The following is a 12,156-nucleotide window of genomic DNA, read 5'->3' as shown; positions in this document are numbered from 1 at the left end:
GTTTCTAAAATGACACATGCAGATTCAATCAAAAAGGATTTTCTGAGCACCAGCAGAAATCCCATCACCTCACTCTCAAATTCTTTACAGGGAACATTCCAAGCTTTGTCCTCTGTTCCTAACCTCAGCTGACTTCCTCGCCTCCAGGTTTGTGAAGAAGATGGTTAGAAACTCTCAAAACTCTTATCCCCAAGTCAGGGCAGCTAGTGGCCACTCCCAGCTGGTCTCCCTTCCTCTCCCTTCTATAGGGGGCAAAAGCTACTTCCCCTCCTCGCTCTGGTTCCCAGTCTCTTGCACTTTCTCAGGGACATGGGGTCTTGGGTTGTGTCCCACCCCCCTCAGCCGCCCTCCCTCCACATAACTTCCTCTTCACTGCCACCCCCACTGCATTTCCGGAGCACCCAGTGTGAAGGTGGGGTCCACTTCCACACCGGGTAGAGTCTCCCAAGTCCCCCTCCACCCCCAGACTAACCCCTATTCTGCCCTTCTCAGGCAAACTTCTCAAAGGACGTGTCAGCTGGGCCTGGTGGTCAACAGACCCTGTGTTTGCTGGTCCTGCGTGGGCTTCTGACCCTATGATTGCATTCTACGAAAGAGTCACAGACATTTTTTGTTTTTTGAAAGGGAAAGTGCTGCTTCAGCACACATTTACTGTTGTGCCTGTTCTACACAAGGAAGGTCGAATGTGTGAGGCGTAGAACCCGAGGACAGTGAGTCACCTTTTCCGCCTTTGTTTCTTTCCTCTTTATTCTAGAGATGCCGACGGAAAAGATGGATTAGATGCAGTACACTTTTTCTTCAGTTGGCTGGTTTTTCAGAGAATTATAAACCATGAAACTGAACTGAGTAAATGTGGGAAGTTTAATGCAAGCAGCACCATAACTTCCAGTGACATTGGCACATATCACGGCCCCAAAGAAGTTTGGAAAATACTTCTGAATTCTGGAAATCACTTTCTGGCAGGCTACGGTTGGATCTTCCCCTCTTCTCATATAGTCTACAGCTTGGTAGCTGGGAAGAAAGCGCATCAGAATGTCGCCGTCGCCAGTGGCTGCAGCCGCTCCCGCGCTGTCCTCTGCGTAGGCGCCCGCTCCGGGGACTGGCGAATCTCCTACTCGACCAGGTATTTTGAATTTTATACCGTTTGTAGATGTACCAGCAGCAGTACGTCCCATCTTATGGACTACGACCATGCCAATTGTATCCTGACCGTAATTATCTCCTGTTTCTTTATGGGTAGGACCTTCTTGCTTTAAGATACTAGGTGGCTTGTAAGGCCCACAGTATTTTGAAGGATCCGGTGCAACATTCCTCCAGTGGTTTGGCTGGCAGTTTTGAGCAAGCCAGTCTGAGTGAAGGGCTCGAGAAGCAGCGGTAGATAGGTCCTCATTGATAAACCCCATACTTTCAGCAAACTTGGTGGCTGACTCTCCCACCAACAGCGTGTGTGCTGTATGTTCCAGCACTTTCCGAGCCACACCAATTGCGTTTTTAATTCTCCTGAGATCTCCTACCGCTCCTACGTTCCTAGTCGTGCGGTCCATGATCATGGCGTCCAGTGTGGTTTCTCCGAGCTCATCGGGACTCCCTCCGAAGCCCACGGTGCCGTCACGCCGCTCCCGCTCCCACACGGCACAGCCCTGCTCAACCGCATCCAGGGCAGAGCCTCCAGAGGCTAACGTCCTCCATGCCGCTTCGGTTGCATTCTTAAAAGGCCAAGTGTTGAGGACCAGGGGCAGGGGGCCGGAGCAGTGCGCGAGCCCCGCGCCGAGCCGAGTCACAGACATTTTGAATAGCATGATCAAATTCCATAAATTAGCCAATTGGCTTATAGGCATTTAAAACTGAATCAGTTAAGTTATTACTACCATAAATTACATTGCATTCATGTTATATTCATTAATTTTCTGTCTGTCTTCCCTACAAGATGAACCTAAGTTCCACGAGGATGGGGATTTTGTGTGTCCTTGTCACCAGTGTATCTCTGGGCACGGAGCAGTGTCTGGTCCCTATGGGTTTGTTCTCAATAAACATTTGTCTTTAAATTGTTTAAATCATAAATGAACACAAAACTGCCAATACTATCAAAAGACATTAACCACCCAGTCTACCATCACATGTTAAAAATTGGTGAAATCAGGTGAAGAATACCCAGGTGTTCATCAAACTCTTCTATTCATTTCTCTATAAGCTTGAAATTAAAAAAAAAAAAAAATCAGTGGAAAAAACCCACCTCACCTAAAATAGTATCTCTGTTTCAGAGCTATTTTTCATGACTGAAATTAATATTCCAGTAGGAGGTTTTAGAAAAATCACCTTTATCTTTTTATTCATACTTGAGAACTAAAAACTGAGCAACAAAATTAATTTTTCACATCTTTTCTTTCTTTCTTTCTTTCTTTTTATTCCTATGGCATGAACTCGTTTTCTCTTCACAAAGTCAGGAACATGCTGCCACTGTTGTTAGAACTACAAACCAGGCATTGTTTTCTCTGTCTGGCACCTTTGGTGGGCAGACAGAGACCACAGAAGTCCAAACTCCCAGAGGATCCTAGGATACTCTCCATGAGAAATGAAGTACTTGTCAGGGTCTGGTATACCAGGTTTCACGTCTGTCCTCATTCCTATAGAATCGCTTTCCTCTTTGGGCTCAGACATAGCATGTTTGATTGTGATTCCTTTTCGTTAATCTGGGGGGCTTTGCCAAGCCCATGTCAGTTCCCCTTATCACCAGTAGGAAAGAGCAGTGAACACGGCCAATCTGTTTATCGTAACATATGGTGTAAGGTCAGTATTCCAGAAGAGTGGAGACATGTTCTGATACAAGTTTTAGGTTTCTCATTGCTTTCTTGGATGTGGTTGTTAAAAAATGAGGAATTAAAATGGGATCCACTAACCAGTGGTGACGTATATCAAATGAGCGTGGCTAATAAAAACCACAAAGCAACAGAAGCTCAGGTCATTAACGACCCAATAATTGAGAGACCTCTTTCGCTTCCCTCAATCCAATCCCAGGCCTATGAATCAGTGGGGGTTTACATGGGCCTTTAGGAGACAATACAAAATAGGTCATAGGTCCTGATTACAGACAAGTTAGCAGAGGAGAATCAAGGACTCAGGAGTGTCAGAATGCAAGTCTTATCTAGAAGGTCACCTTGAGAGTGTACGGAGGAAGAAAAGTAAAGGGCCAAAGGAAAGCTTGATAGACTAGATAGACAAAGATAAACAAAGGAAGAAAAACCTTTAAAGAGTACTTTCAACAAGTGCACATGAGTAAACTAGAAAGGAGAGGCATCTCAAGCCACAGGAAGGTTCGAATGGAGGGAATAATGAATGTGGGCTCCGGGTGGATAGGGAAGGACCTGAAACCACGGGGCAGCTGACGACTCAGAGAACAGGACTTGTCTAGGGACCACATGGAGTGATGAGATGGGAGAAGAAAGGTATCAGTAGCAAAAAAAAGTAAAAGGGCTAGAAGGAGGAGGTCAGTATGAGAATGGGAGGCTGGTGTCACAGATCACAGATGGAACAGTGCTAGTGGGTAAGCAGAGAACAGGGAGTCCCCTAAAGTGGTTGCTGAGGATCACCTGAAACTTCCAGGAAGTGGGTATCCTGATAGAAAGACAAAGAATCCCTCCCAAGGAAGGGCCGATTCCAGGGCAGAGACTAAACCCAAGAGCCAAGATGAGTGTGGACGCAGAAGATAGCAACACAAACCACCCTCAACATTTCCCTGTTCTCTTTCCAACCTTCCAGGTTATTGATCGTCTATATGACCCCACTAAACTGCGAGCTCCTTTGTGGGCTGGCATATTTTCTTCTTATGTAACTTACAGCATCAGGAGTGGTCTCATTGAAGCAGAAACACAAAGAGTGAGAGGTGGGAATGTCACGATAAACCCACCAGCCTGTGCCTTGGCTTTCAAGTTTGACCCTGTGACCCTCTATAGCTAACAAGTGCAAAGCTGCATTTAAATTCAGTTGGGCTTGAGATTAAGAACCAGAGAGCCTGTTTTCTATCATTGTTTTCCCGCTTGTCAGTTTATCTACCTGTGATGAACACGGGCACCTCCCCAACTTCACCCAAGATTATTTCCCCCAGGTCATCTCCAGTGGGCATTTCTGGCTTTATTTAGACTTTAGTATTTGTCTTTAGACTATCTTCCAGTTCCCTGGTTCAGTCTCAGCCAGAACACTCAAGAGCTGCTACTTTTCTCCTGGTATCCTACGACACTACTGCCCTTTGGAAGCAAAAGAGGTAATAAATGGTTCCCTCTTTTTCCAAGACAGAGTTCTCTAACCCACACTCACTCCCAGGAATATATTTTTACAGTCACTATCTCAGTTGTCCAGAGAGAGCACTTCTGTGCAGGACCTTGAAATTCCCATTTCATCCCTTGCTTAAGAAAAGGTTAGAGTGAATCAAGGGCCCCTTTAATATCAGAGAGCTGCAGTTCTCAGGGAATTGGCATCCCATATTAAAAAAAAAAACACATTTATTAAAGGCAGTCAAATGCAAAAGAGTGTGTTTGGGGAAAATGAAAGTGAGAGTGGAGGGAAAGAGGGAAAAAAGATTTATGATAGTTTGGGGATGGGCGTATTCGGGCTGGTGAGCAGAGTGGTAAGTGATTTATGTGGAGCAGGAGCTTTCTTGAGCTTGAATTTTAATGTCAGAGGAGCCAGAGGAAACCATCAGTTCACACTACCCCATCTTTGTGGTTTTGCCTGTGTACACCCCATCTGGAGCCTTCTATTTCCACATCTCCATGACAACGGAGGATTACTGAAATTCATTCAGTCACAATTCTGGGCTGACAAGTGCCAAGCAAACATTTCATTCCTGTTTTTATAGCTGATGGTGGACAGTGTCGGGTTCTGTGTCAAGAGCCAGATTTTGGTGAGCTGGAAAACAAAAGCAGTTTCATCAGGCAAAACTCACAGCCCATTACCCTGGGGGAGCAGAGAATGGTTCTCCTGGGAAGCAGGAAGTTTGGCTAAAAATCCAGAAAATCCTACTACTGCTGCCAGGGGGGTTGCCTCTGCCAGGGACAGCTAAAAGGGAAAGAAACTCGGATACATTCAGGGCTACTGTTTGTCCCAGCTGAACTCAGCTCTGTTTTAGCAAAGGAAAAATTCACCTTCCAGGACCTCAGTCTGCATCAGCCTGCTGCCTCCTCATTGCTGCCCTGACAAGCCATCCTCATCCTTTCCCCTTGTGCTCACTAACACCTCCCTAACCCCTAGATAGGGGGCCTCTCACTACCCATCTTTCCTCTTTGATATGCAGTGGTGAATCATAGCAAATAATGTCACGTCACATAACAGTTCCCCTGTAAGACGAAAGCTCCGAGCCCTGATTTTATGCAGATGGAGTCACTATGAATCACACTTCAAAATGTTTCTGAGTCTCATTTTCTCAAGAGAGAACAGTAAAAGAAAGATATGTACATTTGAATCCCAGTCTCGGGGCCACTTAATGTGCCTAGGATCTGGGACACTTGTTAGTTGGTTTCCTTACCTCTGGCTATATCATGCTCAGAAGAATAATCCCTTAGATGCCCCCCCCCGCCTTTATTGAAGAGTTCCTTTGTCCCACCTAGTGCAGTGATTGTGAATCCTGGACTGGAATTAGTTTGCGAGAGGTTAGCTTAATCCATGGGCTTAGAATTAGGTCATTGGGAGAACACAAAATAATTTATGTAAATTAACATACACTAATATGCAGAAATATGACAAATCCATTTTTCCAAAATTCTTGAAAAATGGTATCTTGTCAGTTTCTCAGCATGTTAGTCTTTCAGTTTGGCAGATATATTTAGATTATATCAGCTAAAATGTATTCAATGCCCAGTATGTGTTAGGTGTTATCCCATACCGAATTTCATTTAATTCATGCAAAGACCAATGCTGTCCTCACTTTGCAAATGATGCATCTGAAGGTAAGTGGCTGATCTGAGGTCAGATGGAGATGGGGGTCTTGGGCTTCCCATCCTGTGCTCTCCTACCTCCACGTATCTCTGCATAGATGCCTCCCTGACCAGCAAAGGGACCTCCCTGTTTGGGGTCTATTTGAAGGACTCTTCCAGAGTCCGAGTCCTGACTTAGGTCTTTAGTACCTATATAGTGCAAAGCTCTGTACCGAATCTGCCAACTTCCTACTCAGTGGATGGTGACCCAAGTGGTTCTCAAAGCTGTCCATTCCGCAGTGCCAGGGGAAGGAGTGATGTCAGACTAATGGGCCTGGGATCCCAGGGTGCTCCTTTGACTGTTCAAGTGTATCAGACCCTTCCACTCACTTCTCTGTGGGACAAGTCTTCAAACTGCACCTTTAACAGAAATCACTAACTTTTTAGTTCTGATAATCTGTGGTCATATTAAATAAAAGTCTATATCTTTAAGAGATACATACCAAAGTATCTACAGATGTAGTAATAGAATTATTACTTCAACATTAACCAGGGAGGGGGAATGGGTGGGATGATAGATGAAACATTCATTTTGTTGAAGCTTGGTAATGGATATATAAGGGTTTGTTACATCTTTCTTTCTATTTAACATAGGTTTGGAATTTTCCAAAGTTGTAGATAGATAGATAATCAGACAGATAGATAAATAAGGGTACAAGCAAAAACAGAAATTAGGCCCTTGTCCAAGGACCACCTTCTTCTTTTTTTTTTTAACACATAATTTTAAGCTTTACTTTAAAAATGTAAGTATCTCCCAATATTTAACAGGTAAAGAAAATAGCATATTGGTTTATTTTATGTGGTTGTTATATTTTATTTTCCAAGTAATACTGATTAAAAATATTTACACACCTACTTTTAAGTCCACAGTTTAGCACTCTTATTTGTATGGCTTTAAAAGTTATAGCACAAGATCTTTACATTAAGGATCGGGGGGAAAAGATTCATTCAAAACAAAGCCTGATATATTATATACATGTTTTTCTCTGTACTTTATTTTAAATACATTAATTTCTAAATGATGCTCATCTTTTTTTCATCTGGTGGTAAAATATTAGTGCAACTTTTCATAAAAAAAAAAAAAAAGTTTACCACAGATATAAATGAATTTTCCCAATTGGAAATGGCCCTTTGGTTGCCATTAAATGAAACTTCCCAACCTAACTTAAGTTACCAAGAAAAAGAATTGGTAGTTGTCATTATAAGCAAAAACATAAACTACTACAGCATCACCTACATTGCTCCTTACAACACAAACTTTGAAAGAACCAGAGACACTTTATAGAAGTTTTGTAGCACATGGGTGTGGTTTTTTGTTTTTTACATTCTAGAAATTTTGCCACCACCACTCTGTTCCTGTTGCAGAGATGACATCCGTGACTATCAGTAAAGACAAGAAGGTTGTTCAAACTAAAGCAAGCCAGAAGCCAAAAATTTAACTGCACAGTAACAATGTACTTTTCTTCATGCAGCCTTGTGTTTCCTATACATTCAATTTTCTAACATGCATTAGAATACGTAAATTTGTATTCTAATGATTTTACGCTTGATTTTACAATATTGAAAAAATCTGAGAAAGGACATGACCTGGGAAAGAGAGAAGGGAGAACCCTCATCACAATGAAAATAGATATTCGTACCCAACTATATAGTAAGATTATAATCCATTTAAGTTTCCAGAAATAACACTTCTCAAAGCTTTCCATTCACTTATGGGAAAGATACCTCCTCTGTGGCATTAAGTGGGGGGAAATCTGTTTCAACAGAAACAGTTCACAACAGGAAAGACTTAACTTTGGTCCACTTGTCTGTTAGCCCAAGGACAGTCACACTGCCCAACATCAGTTCAAAAACCCAAAACATAAATTTAAAAATATATTCATTTGTTATTTCGTTCTAAAACAGGCATAGGTGTTCTGTTCTCTTTCCCTGCCCTTTCAGCTTTGGAATCCACTGTTGATTTGGTCTCTAAACCAACAGCATCTTCGTGATCTTCCCTGGCAGCCTCATCACAATCTGCTTGGGTGGGCTCTCTCTCCTCCTGGTTCATGATTTCAGGGGTCACTTGATCCAAGTAGGCTTCTAGAAGTTCAGTCTGTACTTCTACTGGCATCTGATTTACCTGCTTGACGTGCAGCTCCTCCACGTGTACTTCAGTACCTTCTTCAGTCTGAATTCAACCCACTTCTAGATACCTCACCTGGACCTGCTCTGGAAGATCGCTCATATGTGAATCATGCACTTGGCTGTCCTGGAGCAGATCAGGATGGACCTGTTCCACAGTCACTTGTGCTGAATCCACCTGAACCTCAAGCAATGGTAACACATGCACCTTCCCAACTTGTTCTATAATAGTCATTGACGTCACAGGTTCAGTCTGCACACGTGTTTCTACTGAAAGAACTTCTTCAGTTACTAGACGCTCTGAGATATTGTGAGTATCACTGAGATGCCTCCTTAATTCATTTCCTTGCATAAACCACAAGTCACATAAAGTACAATGGTTGGGTTTATCTCCAGTGTGTATTACCAAATGATCTTCGAACTGGTCCCAGCTGTTAAACACACTGTTACAGACCTGACATTCATGAAGCTTCTTTCTTCCCTTTTTTGCCCCTACTCCAGTCTGGCATGCAGTCAGATGACATTAGAGGGTGCTATTTCCAGCAAATCGTTCATGACAATTTGGACATTCAAAAGGTGTTTCACCTGTATGTTTTCGAAGATGCTCTTTAAAATGTCCAAAGTGGTCAAACTGTTTCTCACAGTATTGACATATGTGAATTTTTTTCCCCAGTTCTTTGCTTCTTACTGACTCCACCTTCTTCGAGGTGGTAACAGTTGAGGTGCTGTTTCCATGCGCTCTCCCGAAGATACCTTTTATTGCATATTTCACACTTGAAACTCTCAGTGGAGTGTGATTTCATATGTTCCTGTTTGCTTGTGGGGTCAGATGCACAACCATCTTCTTCTTTTATCTGCCCTTTTCTATCACCTTGCCGGTACTTGCTGGTAATATCTGCCAACAGTGCCAGGGCGGAATCATCAGAGGACCCTGTGCTCTGAATGTACTTTATGAACTGCTTGGCAGAAGCCACTTCCTCCAACGTTCCGATGCCTTCATCTTCCACTTCGATTGTGCCTTCGGCAATCTCCACCTCAATTTCAACAGGTTCTGATTCTGCAGAGGGCAATGACTCAGTGATAACATTTGAAGTTTCTGCAATCTTTTCTTTTTTTTTTTTTTTTTTTGCCTCGCTTTTTCCTGTGGTATTTTTCCTCTAATGGGGCGGAGTTTTCTTTGTTCCTGACTTCAAGGGCTTTGATAGCTTCTAGCATTTGTAGGAACTCTGCTGCTTTCCATACATCACTGGCTGCTTCTTCTCCTTGCTGTATATGTGAACTCAATTAAATGACGGAAGGCCATTTTACTAACACCTTCTATCTCCACCAAAGGTTCCTGAGTAAACTCCTGAAAGAATTTGTAGAAGAACTTACTGCAAGCAGCCAAAACAGCCTTGTGAGCCTTAAAATGGTGTCCGTCGACAATCAGGGCGATGTCAGTAAACCGATCCTGCTCTCGCTGTTCATTCAATCCGTCCAGGATCATTTTATGATGTTCCGGGAACTCCCGAAGGCATTCCATCGTCTCTTCGGCCTCCATGGCCGTCGGGTTGCTCTAGCTCGCCATCCTCCCTTTCTCCTCTCCGGCTGTCAGAGCTTCTCCTTCCTCGCTCTCCCCTCTCCGGGCGAAACTCAGCCCACACTGTTCCCGAGCTCTGAGCAGCGCCTCGCCCTCCATTTCCTCGCGAGCGCCCGGTCGCTGCCTCCGCTGGGTCTGGCCGGCGCACGTGTGCTCGCTCCGAGACCCGGACGGCCGCGCCCCCAGGACTACCTTCTTACCCTCTCTCAACTTATAGTTCCTTTTTAAAAGTTTATTTATTTATTTCTTTGACAGAGAGAGATCACAAGTAGGCAGAGAGGCAGGCAGAGAGAGAGAGAGAGGAAGCAGGCTCCCTGCTGAGCAGAGAGCCCGATGTGGGGCTCGATCCCAGGACCCTGAGATCATCCTAGGACCCTGAGATCATAATCTGAGCTGAAGGCTGAGGCTCAGCCCACTGAACCACCCAGGCACCCTCAACTTACAGTTCCTTCAGGATCACTCTGCTACTCTCTGGCAGGATCTAGTCCTTTTTCTGGGATAGGTAAAGCCTTTGGACCTGGCTCTCTGACTTGTTAACTAGGATTTTGCCTCAACTCAAAGCTTTGCCTGTATCTCTTATTTTGACTCTGCCCACAGCTTAGAGTATAATATGATTCTCCACAAAGCTTTGTGGCAGAAGTTATCTGATTCACCCTGGGAGAGGCAAACAATCAAAACGTTATTTCTAAAGCTCAGAAACTTTCATGATCTTATATTTAAAAGATGAGAAAACAGAGCCTTAAGTTAGCCACCCAGTGTCACATCACTAGAGGACTGGTAGAATCAACCTTGTGAACACAAACAGTCACTTATACACACACACATACGTAAAAAGAAAAGTTACATTTCACCTCATTAGTGCTGCCAACATACACAACAATGCATGCTCATAGAAATGGCCTCTGACCCTCAGCAAATATTGTTTGGAGAAAGAAGACACTGGAAGAAATATAACAGCATCAGGTGCTGACTTGTCTTCTTTACTTGGCCCAAGTTTTGCCACTTAATAATTCAACAGCAGTTGTGAAAACAGCTCTTCTTTCTATAAATTTCTTCATAATCCTCTGCAATTGCCCCCTCAGTCCGAGAAAAAAAATCTCTTTCAAGTTATTAAGTCTTGATCATATCTTTTTCTCTTAAAAAACTGCAATTTTGTTCTAATTATAAATTTAATGAAAACATGCAAATTGTAGAAAATCTGTAAAACAGAAAAGTTTTTAAAAGGGAACGAAAGTAATTTGCAGTCCTGTCATCTCAAAAGCTCTTTTTGATGTGTCCTACTCTTACCACATAGATAAAACAAAATTGCTACCACACTATATTCAGTTTGGTAGCCTGACGTGTTTCCATTCAACATTATATTGTGAGGTCTCAAAAGGTCATTAGATATTTTCTAAAAATAATTTTTTTAAGATTTTATTTTGAAGCCATCTCTACATCCAACATCGGACTCAAACTCATAACCCTGAGATCAGAGTTCCATGCTCTACTGACTGACCCTGTTAAGTATCTCTAAAAATTATTTTTAATATTTGTGTAATATTATATAATTATAATATCCATATATAATTATATAATATTTAGAGAATATTACCTAAGTATATCACCATTTATTTTTTGGTTTTCTTAATGTTAGCTACCTAGATTGTTTTCAAGTTTTCAGTTATAAATAACAACCCAGGGGACATGCTAGTCCATTTATTTGCAGAAACTCAATTTAAGTAACAGGAGAAGCAATGTGTTCTTAAGGACAAAGGCTCCACAGTGGGAATCTTACAGGACCAGGAGCTGGCTGGGTTTGTCATTGTGTGACTCCAGCAAAGGCATGCCATGTCTCTGAACTTCAGTTTCCTCATATTAAAACAAAGGGGCTAACTAAATGATTTTTCCAGGTTCTTTCAAAGCTAGCATTTTATAAGTATAAGCTAAAGCCACAACTTTCTACTTATGAACATTACACTTCCTCAGATCACCATAGAATTTTATAGTTTTTATTATTTTTGCTTTCATACATGTCAAGTGAGAATATATATGGGAACATTTAGTGACGATAATGAGAGAAAGACTCTTGAAGCTCGTTATATGTGGAACGTCTAAGCTGTGCTCATTAGCAAGCACAGTAGAGTTAGATTACTGTGAGCAATTAAGAGGAGAAAACAATAATTAAGCAAACAGAATCACATGAAATGAAGCAGAGTCTATACCATCTACAGAATATCTGTACATGTATACAGAATATATGGTGGGAGAGGTGGACATTTTTTGTGGCAAGTTTGAAATAGGAAATTGAAAATTTCCGGCTGAAAGTCTCTCTGCATTCAAGGGCAACTAAAGATAATACAGGGCAAAAGAAAGTAAGAACTGGAGTAATTGAGGCTGCCAGAAATCCCCCAAGGTCTTAGTGCAAAGGCTATTATTAAACCTAGTTATTGTCATGCTTTAATACCCTCCAAAACTCTGGCACAGAACTGATCCTACTGGGTCACT

General features: G+C 42.5%; 2 pseudogenes across 2 annotated transcripts; both read right to left on the bottom strand.

The window, feature by feature from the left end:
* Window positions 1-667: 667 nt before the first annotated feature.
* LOC309857446 (N(4)-(beta-N-acetylglucosaminyl)-L-asparaginase pseudogene) lies at window positions 668-1,787 on the bottom strand (annotated as a pseudogene). Its single transcript has one exon. The product of its transcript is annotated as a N(4)-(beta-N-acetylglucosaminyl)-L-asparaginase pseudogene (transcript).
* Window positions 1,788-7,703: 5,916 nt separating this feature from the next.
* LOC309857448 (zinc finger protein 131 pseudogene) lies at window positions 7,704-9,643 on the bottom strand (annotated as a pseudogene). Its single transcript has one exon. The product of its transcript is annotated as a zinc finger protein 131 pseudogene (transcript).
* Window positions 9,644-12,156: the final 2,513 nt, after the last annotated feature.

The sequence above is a fragment of the Mustela nivalis genome, assembly GCF_964662115.1.
Source record: "Mustela nivalis genome assembly, contig: HAP1_SCAFFOLD_737, whole genome shotgun sequence".
In the NCBI taxonomy this organism is placed as follows: domain Eukaryota; kingdom Metazoa; phylum Chordata; class Mammalia; order Carnivora; family Mustelidae; genus Mustela; species Mustela nivalis.
This window is presented reverse-complemented; position numbering and strand designations above follow the sequence as displayed.